Raw genomic sequence first — 12,633 nt, 5'->3', positions numbered from 1 at the left:
ACGAGAATAGAGCTTATTACAAATCTAATCACACTATTCTTAATTAAACATACCCATTATAACTTATACCGCAGGCTGCATAATCTCCCAAATCTAAGTTAAACAAAACCAACATATTTAGAAAAGTTGGGTAATCAATTCTGCTCCATCAAAAACTGACACCTTACCTACTAAAATCATAACAATGCGAATAAACAACGAACAATCCAAACAAATCCATTTAAACAACGTAAAAAAACATAGAGATATAACTTGACATAAATCACATCAACCAACAAGTACCGAGCTCATTACACCCCCTAAAGGCACCATTTTCTCTTATACCCTTTATATCTCCCTAAATAAGCTAAATCCACTCACTCAGACTTATAAGTGCCAAACATAACTTATAAGATCCGATTCAAGATAATCCAATACTATCTAAACCGACCTAATTTATCAAGTCAAAAAACTAAAATAGAGTCAACCCACACGAAATAAGATGCGGACAATTTTAGATTATTCCCTTTGTAACCAACCAACCCTGATGCAAATGAATCAAACTCAAATAGAAAAAACCATCTGATAGAAATCGAATATAACTATGCTTAATCAATCCTATACTTCCAACTCCTAAACAATCTAAAACAAAACAAAAATGGAACTTGTCTTAATCAATTTAACCCACAAGAATAGTGTTTATTAGAACTCTAATCACACTATTCTTAATTAAACAAACCCATTATAACTTATACCACAGGCTGCATAATCTCCCAAATCTAAGTTAAACAAAACCAACATATTTAGAGAAGTTGGGAAATCAACTCCGCTCCATCAAAAACTGAAACCTTACCTACTAAAATCAAAACAATACAGATAAACAATGACCAATCCAATCAAAACCATTTAAACAACGTAAAAAAAGCATATACATATAACATGACATAAATCACATCAACGAACAAGTACCGAGCTCATTACACCCCCTAAAGACACCATTTTCTCTTATACCCTTTATATCTCCCTAAATAAGCTAAATCCACTCACTCGGACTTATAAATGCCAAATAGAACCAATAGGATCCGATTCAGGCTAATCCACTCTAGCGATGTAAACGTCCTTGTGCTAAACCAACTAACTTAAGCTTCTAAGGATCAAAAAAGATGTTTTGCTATTTCATTGCCAAATATTTCAAAGCACTAACAATTTCATAGCCAGAAAAATCTTCGAAAACCCTAACGAATAACACATTAAACTATTAGGGCCAAACTACGAACAGCGATCCCTCTCAGCATCTTACAACAATCCACCCAATAGAGTCTGTTAGAACAGAGCTCTAACAAAAACAACTTGGCCAACCCAAATTGGAACCCACACAACCATTTCATGTCGGCCGAAACGATCATTCCGTAACTGATAAAACAAAAGCAAAGGAAAAATAATCCACTTTATTTAAAAAATCCAACCAAAGCTATCGATAGCAACCCAGAATGATGCCATCAAAGAAAATTGTTGCTGAAATCAGTCCAAACAATCCAATACTATCCAAACCGACCTAATTTATCAAGTCAAAAACTAAAATAGAGTCAACCCACATGAAATAAGATGCGAACAATTTTAGATTTTTCCTTTTCTAACCAATCAACCCTGATGCAAATGAATCAAACTCAACATAGAGAAAACCACCTGGTAGAGATCGAATATAGCTATGCTTAATCAAACCTATTCTTTCAACTCCTATGAAACTGAGTCTATCCATTCCTAAGTAGAATCAATTACAGATTATCCAAAACTAACCAAGCCGTAGCAAACCAATCAAAAATCAATCAAATCAAAACTGATAGAAACGAACCAGGCATACCCTAATAAAGTAGGAAATCAAGTCTACTCCTCTCTAAATTATAAATAGACCAAGTCGTAGGTAAATAAAACAAATAAACGTTGGTCAATCCAAACAGTCCCGTCTAAACAATCTAAAACAAAACAAAAAAAGAATTTGTCTTAATCAATTTAACCAACGAGAATATAGCTTATTACAACTCTAATCACACTATTCTTAATTAAACAAACCCATTATAACTTATACCATAGGCTGCATAATCTCCCAAATCAAAGTTAAACAAAACCAACATATTTAGAAAAGTTGGGAAATCAATTCAGCTCCATCAAAAACTAAATCCTTACCTACTAAAATCAAAACAATACAAATAAACAACGACCAATCCAAACGAACCCATTTAAACAACGTAAAAAAGCATAGAGATATAACTTGACATAAATCACATCAACCATCAAGTACCGAGCTCATTATACCCCTAAAGGCACCATTTCCTCTTATACCCTTTATATCTCCCTAAATAAGCTAAATCCACTCACTCAGATTTATAAGTGCCAAATAGAACCAATAGGATCCGATTCAAGCTGATCCACTCTGGCGATGTAAACCTCCTTGTGGTAACCAACTAACTTAAGCTTCCAAGGATCGAAAAAGATGTTTCGGTATTTCAAAACACTAACAATTTCATAGCCAAAAATGTCTTCGAAAACCCTAACGAATAACACATTATACTATTAGGGACAAACTATGAACAACGATCACTCTCAACATGTCACAACACGCCACCCAATAGAGTCTGTTAGAATAGAGCTCTAACAAAAGCCAACCTGGCCAACCAAAATTGGAACCCACACAACCATTTCATTTCGGCCGTAACGATTATTCTGTAACTGATAAAGCAAAATCATGGGAAGAAATAATCCACTTTATTTAAAAAATCCAACCAAAACTATTGAAAGCATCCCAGAATGATGCCATCAAAGAAAATCGTTGCTGAAATCTGTCCAAACAATCCAATACTATCCAAACCGACCTAATTTATCAAGTCAAAAAACTAAAATAGAGTCAACCCTCACAAAATATTAGATTATTATTCCCTTTCTAACCAACCAACCAACCCTGATGCAAATGAATCAAACTCAACATAGAGAAAAACCATCTGATAGACACAGTTTGGCTAGACACAGTTTCTAACCATGTCGTAGTTACTTCTACCTATGTTTGGCTAGACACAGTTTCATAGGATTAAGAAGAATGGGTTTTATTTAGCTTAGCTATATTCGATCTCTACCAGATGGTTTTGTCTACGTTGATTGGATTCATTCGCATCACGATTGGTTGGTTAGAAAGCGAATAATCTAAAATTGTCCACATCTTGTTTTGGGTGCGTTGACTTTAGTTTAGCTGTGACTTGATAGTTTCGGTCGGTTTGGATAGTCTTGGATTGTTTGGAATGGTTTCACTATGGTTTTCTTTGATGACATCATTTTGGCAAGCTTTCGATAGCTTTGTATGTATTTTTTAAAGAAAAAAGTGGATTATTTCTTCCTATGCTTCTGTTATATCGGTTACGGAATGATAGTTTTGGCCGATATCGCATGGTTGTTTTGGTTCCAATTTGGTTTGGCCAAATTGGCTTCAGTTAGTGCTCTGATGTAACAGACACTATTGGGTGGATTGTTTTAAGATGTTGAGAGTGATTGCAGTTTATAGTTTGGCAGTAAGAGTTTAATGCGTTATTCGTTAGGGTTTTCGAAGACTTTACAGAGTATGAAATTGTTTGTGCTATAAATATTTGGCTTTGAAATACGAAAACTTCGTTTTTGATCTTTAAAATTATAGGTTAGTTGGTTTGTCACAAGGACGATGGGCCAGAGTGGATTAGCTTGAATTGGTTCTTGTAGGTTCTTTTTGGCACTTATAAGTTTGAATGAGTGGATTTAGCTTATCTAGAGAGATATAAAGGGTTCGAGTATGTGTAAATAGTGACTTCAGGGGGGTAATACGCTTGGTATTTTTTGGTTGATGAGATTTATGGCATGTTTTCTTTGTTAGATTTTTTTTCGTTGTTTAAATGGGTTTGTTTGGATTGGTCATTGTTTATTTGCTATATTTTGATTTGAGTAGGCAAGGTTTCGCTTTTTGATAGAGTTGAGTTGATTTCCCAACTTCTCTAAATATGTTGGTTTTTTTTTTAAGTTAGAATTGCGAGATTATCCGGCCTATGGTATAAGTTTTAGTGGATTTATTTAACTGAGAATAGTGTGATTGGAGTTGTAATAAGCTCTGTTCTTGTGGGTTAAATTGATTAAATCAACATTCTTCTATGTATTGTTTTAGATTGTTTAGACGGGACTATTTGGATTGGTCTTCATTTATTGGTTTTATTTTATAAAGGAGTTGATTTGATTTATTACTGTATTTAGGTATGTCAGGTTTGTTTCTGTTAGTAAGGGGATTTTATTGTGCTAATAAGCTTTGTTAGTGGGTATAGATTTGATTGATGTTTGATTGTTTCACCACGGCTTGGATAGTTTTGGATAATGTGTAGTTGCTTTTGCCTAGGTTTGGCTAGACGCAGTTTATAGGATTTGGAAGAATGGGTTTGATTAAGCTGAGCTATATCCGATCTCTACCTGGTGGTTTTCTCTATGTTGTGTTGGATTCATTTGCATCAGGGATGGTTGGTTAGAAAGCGAATAATCTAAAATTGTCCACATCTTGTTTTGGGTGGGTTGACTATAATTTAGCTTTGACTTGATAGATTAGGTTGGTTTGTATAGTTTTGGATTGTTTGGATTGATTTTCTCGGTTATGGAATAATGGTTTTGGCCAACATCGTATGGTTGTGCTGGTTCCAATTTGGATTGACCATGTTGGCTTTGGTTAGTGCTCTGTTGTAAGAGACTCTATTGGGTGGATTGTTTTAAGATGCTGATAGTAATTGTAGTTTATAGTTTGACACTAATAGTTTAATGTGTTATTCGTTAGGGTTTTCGAAGACATTTCTGATTATGAAATGTTAGTGCTTTGAATAATTGGCCATGAAATATGAAAACTTCTGTTTTGATCCTTAAATGTATAGGTTAGTTGGTTTGGCACTAGGACGTCTACATGGCCAAAATGGATTAGCTTAAATCGGTTCCTATACTGTTTGGCACTAATATGTCTTAGTGAGTGGATCTAGCTTAGCTTATTTAGAGAGATATAATGGGTTCGTCTATGTGAAAATGATGACTTTAGGGGGTAATACGATCGGTACTTGTTGGTTGATGTGACTTATGTCAAGTTATCTCTTTGTTTTTTTTTTTACATTGTTCAAATGGCTTTGTTTGGATTTGTCATTGTTTATTTGCTTTGTTTTTATTTGAGTAGGTAAGGTTTCAACTTTTGTTGGCGTTGAGTTGATTTCTCAGATTCTCTAAATATGTTAGTTTGTTTAATTTAAAATTGCGATTAGATTTGTAATAAGTTCTTTTCTTGTGGATTATATTGATTAAATCATGTTTCTTCTTTGTATTGTTTTAGATTGTTTAGACGGGACAGTTTAGATTGATCTACGTTTATTGGTTTTATTTTCCTCTGAGTAGGTTTGGTTTTATTTTATAAAGTAATTGAGTTGACTTACTACTTTATTTTGGTATGCCAGTTTTGTTTCTTTTAGAAAGGGAATTTTATTGTGCTAATAAGCTTTGTTAGTGGGTATCGGTTTGATTGATGTTTAATTGGTTCAGCATGGCTTTGTTAATTTTGGATAATGTGTAGTTGCTTCTACCTAGGTTTGGCTAGACTTAGTTTCATAGAATTTGGAAGAATGGGTTTGATTAAGCTTAGCAATATTCGATCTCTACCAGAAGGTTTTCTCTATGTTGAGTTCAATTCATTTACACCAGGGATGGTTGGTTAGAAAGCAAATAATCTAAAATTGTCCACATCTTCTTTCGGGTGGGTTGAGTTTTAGTTTAGCTTTTGACTTGATAGATTAGGTCGGTTTGGATAGTCGTGGATTGTTTGGACTGATTTCAGCTACGGTTTTGTTTGATGACATCATTCTAGCAAGCTATCGATAGCTTTGGTTGGATTTTTTAAATAAAGTGGATTATTTCTTCCTATGCTTCTGTTATATCGGTTACGGAATAATAGTTTCGACCAACATCTCATGGTTGTGTTGATTCCAATTTGGATTGGCCATGTTGGCATTGGTTAGTGCTCTGTTGTAGCAGACTCTATTGGGTGGATTGTTTTAAGATGCTGAGAGTGATCGCATTTTATAGTTTGGCACTAACCGTTTAATGTGTTATTCGTTAGGGTTTTCAAAGACTTCTGATTATGGAATTGATTGTGCTATAAATATTTGTTTATGAAATACGAAAACTTCTTTTTTGTTCCTTAAAAGTATAGGTTAGTTGGTTTGGCACAAGGACATTTACATGGCCAGAGTTGATTAGCTTGTCCCGGTTCCTATTGGATTGTTTATATTGATTTCAGCTATGGTATTCTTTGATGGCATCATCTGGAAAGCTATCGATAGCATTGTTTGTATTTTTTAAATAAAGTGGACTATTTCTACCTATGCTTTTGTTTTATTGGTTACAGAATGATGGTTTCGGACGACATCGCATGGTTTTGTTGGTTCCAATTTGGGTTGGCCTTGTTTGCTTTGGATAGTGCTCTGTTGTAACAGACTTTATTGGGTGGATTGTTTTATGATGCTGAGAGTGATCGTAGTTTATAATTGGCACTAATAGTTTAATGTGTTATTTGTTAGGGTCTTTGGAGACATTTTTTATTATGAAATTGTTGGTGCTATGAATATTTGGCTATGAAATACAAAAACTTCTTTTATGATCCTTAAAAGTATAGGTTAGTTGGTTTGGTGCAAGGACGTTGACACAGCCCGAGTGTATTAGCTTAAATCGGTTCCCATAGGTTCTGTTTGGCACTTTTAAGTCTGTGTGAGTAGATTTAGCTTATCTAGAGAGATATAAAGGGCTCATCTTACTGAAAATAGTGACTCTAGGGGGGTAATACACTCGGTACTTGTTGGTTGATGTGATTTTTGTCAAGCTTTCTCTCTATTTTTTTACGTTGTTTAAATGGGTTTGTTTAGATAGGTCGTTGTTTATTTGCTTTGTTCTGATTTGATTAGGTCAGGTTTCACTTTTTGATGGAGTTGAGTTGAATTCCCAGCTTCTCTTAAGGTGTTGGGTTTGTTTAACTTAGAATTGCGAGATTATCTGGCCTGTGGTATAAGATATAGTGGGTTTGTTTAATTGAGAATAGTGTGATCAGAGTTGTAATAAGCTCTATTCTTGTGGGTTAAATTGATTAAGTTACGTTTCATCTTTGTTTGGTTTTAGATTGTTTAGACGAGACTTTTTTGATTGATCTACGTTGATTGGTATTATTTTCCTGTGAGTACCTCTGGTTTTATTTTAAAAAGGAGTTGAGTTGACTTCCTACTTTATTTAGGTATGTTGGGTTCGTTTCTGTTAGTAAGGGGATTTTATTGTGCTAATAAGCTTTGTTAGTGGGTATAGATTTTATTGACGTTTGACTAGTTCGCGAGAGCTTGGTTAGTTTTAGATAATGTGTAGTTTCTTCTACCTAGGTTTGGCTTGACTCAGTTTCACAGGATTTGGAAGAATGGGTTTGATTAAGCTTAGTTGTATTCGATCACTACCTAATGGTTTTCTCTATGTTGAGTTGGATTCATTTGCATTAGGATTGGTTGGTTAGAACGTGAATAATCTAAAATTGTCTGCATCTTCTTTCGGGTCGATTGACTTTAGTTTATCTTTGACTTGATAGATTTGGTCTGTTTTTATAGTCTTGGACTGTTTGGATTTATTTCAGCTTCGGTTTTCTTTATTGGATTTTTTGCTTTGGTTGGATTTTTTGAATAAAGTGATTTATTTCTTCCTATTCTTCTTTTATATCGATTTCAAAATGATAGTTTCGCCTGACATCGCATGGTTGATTTGGTTCCAATTTGGGTTGGCCATGTTGGCTTTGGTTAGTTCTCTGTTCTAACAGACTCTATTGGGTGGATTGTTTTAAGATGCTGAGAGTGATCGCTGTTTGTAGTTTGGCACTAATACAATCACATAGGATAAAAATCGAACCGATCAAACTCAAAACCAGTTTTGCTATTTAAATGTTAACCTAAAATTTAAAATTTGATAATATAGAGTTAATAAAATTGATAGAAAATTCTAAATTATTTATATGATAGAATGATGAACACCATTTACCAATTCTGGGTATGAACTGGTTTATAAGAAAATGTAGGAAATGCTGTATAGAACTAACATAATGAACGGTTTTGGGTATGAACCGGTTTTGGGGTGTGGGAATCAGAACCGAACCAATTACCAATTCTGGTATAAACATGGAACCAGAACATTTGTAATTGGCTTGGTCTACTCAGGCCCGTCAAGCAGACCCAAATCATTGACAGCCCTTTGAAGAATACAATGGATGGGAAGGCTAAGGCTACAGTAGGGTTGGTATCTCTTTCTCTACTCCTTTGGGATATGCTGCTCTAGATAATGACCCTTTCAACCCATACTCAATGTTCAATCTTTTGCTATGGTTGCATATGATTTTGTCCTGCGATGTTGATTTTGGACATACATAGATGAATAAATATCTCTAAATCAATTTCAACCTTGTCAGTGCAGGCGCATTCTTAGCAGCTCACACTGCCTACTATGGTTTTAGCAACGACTGCGATCGTGTAAGTCGTCGTTGCTTGTATATGCTAACACTTTTTACAAGGCTGCCATTTCTTTATTGTCGTTGCTGCCCTTGTAATTTTTCTTACTCTTCTAAACTCATATGTACATCCTCAGGTAATGACACTTCTACTATTTTCCATTGAGCGGAGATGATTTAGGAGTTCGAACCGGAGTTGATGCGAGCCATTGCCTCACATATGCTGGAGCCTAGAATGAGCCACCATAACCTCTTTCCTTTGTATTCACTTGTTGGACATTCCATTCCCCAACCATTTGTAATTAGATATTATTGATTGGTGATTGTCGTGGGTGCACAAACGGGACTCATACGTGATAACAGACTCAAAAGTGGCACAGGTATGTCCATGCTGTAGTATGCATGCAATCAAAACTTTTATCATTTTTGGAGAATATTTTCCAGTTGCAGTGGCGGCCATAACTTCCTCGGTTTTGATGTGTTTAGGCACCAAGAATGCTGGAATTGCGGGAGTTCTACGCAACTTCTTACGACGCTACTATAAGAAAGCCAATGCGCTCTTCGTTGTAAGCATCTCACTTCCCTGCTCTACATTTGGTGTTGTCTTGAGGTTGTGTGGGCTTCTAATTCGATTGGGTTGTATGTGCAGTTTAGGATTATTCGAGGTCTTGCTACTTTGGGGAAGGACTTGTCTACTCATGTGACTTACCATCCCTTCCGGCTTCGATAACGATGTCAGTATAAGACACGCCAATGTTCAATGAACTTCCATATTCTTTTTGTTCCATTGCATTAGTGACTGACTGTTTCTCATCTCATCACGCTTTATGTGGTGGCTGAATGGAAGTTGGCTCTCATTGGAGACAGGGCTGTCAAAGGGAAGGGGTTCGGGTCTAACCTAGGTAAAAGCACTCCTGATCCGATCCTCAACCGGGACACCCAAAACCGTCACTCTTAACATAAAAGATAGCTTATACAATCACATAGGATAAAAACCGAACCGATCAAACTCAAAACCGATTTTACTATTTAAATGTTAACCTAAATTTTAAAATTTGATAGTTTAGAGTTAGTAAATTTGATAGAAAAATTCTAAATTGTTTATATGATAGAATGATGAAAACCATTTTGTATGTATTTATCAGCTTTGACACTTTAAAATTATGGTATGATAAATATTATAAGAAAATGTAGAAAAATGCTGTCGAGAACTAACATAATAACCGGTTTTGGGTACGAAGTGGTTTTGGGGTGTGGGAATCAGAACCGAACCAATTACCAATTCTGGTATAAACATGGAACCAGAACCCTTGTAATTGGTTTGGTCTACTTGGACCCGTCAAGCAAACCCAAATCGTTGACTGCCCTTTGAAGAATACAATGGATGGGATGGCTAAGGCTGCAACAAGGTTGGTATCTCTTTCTCTTCTCCTTTGGGATCAAGTGCTCTAGGTAATGACCCTTCCAACTCATAATCAATGTTCAATCTTCTGCTATGGTTGCATATGATTTTGTCATGCGGTGATGATTTTGGAGATGCAAAGATGAATAAAAATCTCTAAACCAACTTCAAACTTGTCACTGCCGGTGCATTCTTAGCAACTCACACCGCCTATAATGGTTTTGCCAACGACTGCGATCGTATAAGCCATCGTTGCTTGTATATGCAAGCACTTTTTACAAGGCTGCCATTTCTTTATAGTGGTTGTTGCCCTTGTAGTTTTTCTTACTCTTCTAAACTCATCTGTACATTTTCAGGTATTGGCACTTCTACTATTTTGCATTTCGTGGAGATTATTTAGGAGTTCGAACCGGAGTAGATGCGAGCCATTGCCTCACATACGCCGGAGCGCAGAATGAGCCACTATAACCTCTTTCCTTTATATTCACTTCTTGGACTTTTCCTTTCCCACCCATTTCTGATTATATTATTGATAGGTGATTGTCGTGGGCACGCAAACGGGACTCAGATGTGATAATAGACTCGGAAGTGGTACAGGTATGTCCAGGCTGTAGTATGCCTGCAATCAAAACTTATATAATTTTTGGAGACAATATTTTTGGGTAGCGGCGGCGGCCATAACTTCCTCGGTTTTGATGTGTTCTAGCACCAAGAATGCTGGAATTGCGGGAGTGCTACGCTACTTCTTACGGCGTTACTATAAAAAAGCCAATGCGCTCTTCGTTGTAAGCATGTCACTTCCCCGCTACATTTGGTGTTGTCTTGTGATTGTGTGGGCTTCTAATTTGCTTGGGTTGTATTTGCAGTTTAGGATTTTTCGAGGTCTTGCTACTTTGGGGAAGGACTTGTCTACTCATGTGACTTACTATTCCTTCCGGCTTCAATAACGATGTGAGTATAAGACACGCCAATGTTTAATGTACTTCCATATTCTTTTTGTTCCATTGCATTAGTGAGTGATTGTTTCTCTTCTCATCACGCTTTATGTGGTGGCTGAATGGAAGTTGGCTCCCATTGGAGACAGGGCTATCAACGGGAAGGGGTTTGGGTCTGACTTAGGTAAAAGCACTCCTCATTCGATCCTCAACCGGGACATATTTGTATACCCAAAACCATCACCCTTAACGTAAAAGATAACTTATACAATCACATTGTATTAAAACCGAACCGATCAAACTCAAAACCGGTTTTTCTATTTAAATGTTAACCTAAATTTAAAATTTGATAATATAGAGCTAATAAAATTGGTAGAAAAATTCTAAATTATTTATATGATAGAATGATGAACACCATTATGTATGTATTTATCAGCTTTGACACTTTAAAATTATGGTATGATAAAAATTATAAGAAAATGTAAACTTCTAAGGATCAAAAAAGCTGTTTTGGTATTTCGTTGCCAAATATTTCAAAGCACTAACAATTTCATAGCCAGAAAAGTCTTCGAAAACCGTAACAAATAACACATTAAACTATTAGGACCAAATTATGAACAGCGATCCCTCTTAGCATCTTACAACAGTCCACCCAAAAGAGTCTGTTAGAACAGAGCTCTAACAAAAGCCAACTTAGCCAACCCAAATTGGAATCCACAAAACCATTTCATGTCGGCCGAAATGATCATTCCGTAACTGATAAAGCAAAATCATAGGACGAAATAATCCACTTTATTTAAAAAATCCAACCAAAGCTATCGATAGCATCCCAGAATGAAGCCTTCAAAGAAAATCGTTGCTGAAATCAGTCCAAACAATCTAATTCTATCCAAACCGACCTAACTTATCAAGTCAAAAACTAAAATAGAGTCAACCCGCACGAAATAAGATGCAGACAATTTTAGATTATTATTCCCTTTCTAATCAACCAACCCTGATGCAAATGAATCAAACTCAACATAGAGAAAACCATCTGATAGAAATTGAATATAGCTAAGCTTAATCAAACCTATTTTTCCAACTCCTATGAAACTGAGTCTATCCATACTTAAGTAGAATCAATTACAGATTATCCAAAACTAACCAAGCCGTGGCAAACCAATTAAAAATCAATCAAATCAAAACTGATAGAAACGATCCTAGCATACCCAAATAAAGTAGGAATCAATTCAACTCCTCTCTAAAATATAAGTAGACCAAATCGTAGTTAAATAAAACAAATAAACGTTGATCAATCCAAACAGCCCCGTCTAACCAATCTAAAACAAAACAAAAAAGGAACTTGTCTTAATCAATTTAACCCACGAGAATAGAGCTTATTACAACTCTAATCACACTATTCTTAATTAAACAAACCCATTATAACTTATACCACAGGCTGCATAATCTCCCAAATCAAAGTTAAACAAAACCAACATATTTAGAAAAGTTGGGAAATCAACTCCACTCCATCAAAAACTAAAACCCTACCTACTAAAATCAAAACAATACAAATAAACAACGACCAATCCAAACGAACCCATGTAAACAACGTAAAAAAGGCATATACATATAACTTGACATAAATCACATCAACCAACAAGTACCGAGCTCATTACACCCCTAAAGGCACCATTTCCTCTTATACCCTTTATATCTCCCTAAATAAGCTAAATCCACTCACTCAGACTTATAAGTGCCAAACAGAACCTATAGGATCCGTT

The sequence above is a fragment of the Nelumbo nucifera genome, chromosome 8 (assembly GCF_055504915.1).
Source record: "Nelumbo nucifera cultivar China Antique chromosome 8, China Antique-T2T, whole genome shotgun sequence".
Taxonomy (NCBI): domain Eukaryota; kingdom Viridiplantae; phylum Streptophyta; class Magnoliopsida; order Proteales; family Nelumbonaceae; genus Nelumbo; species Nelumbo nucifera.
The sequence above is the reverse complement of the archived record's forward strand: the minus strand, read 5'-3'. Positions refer to the sequence as shown.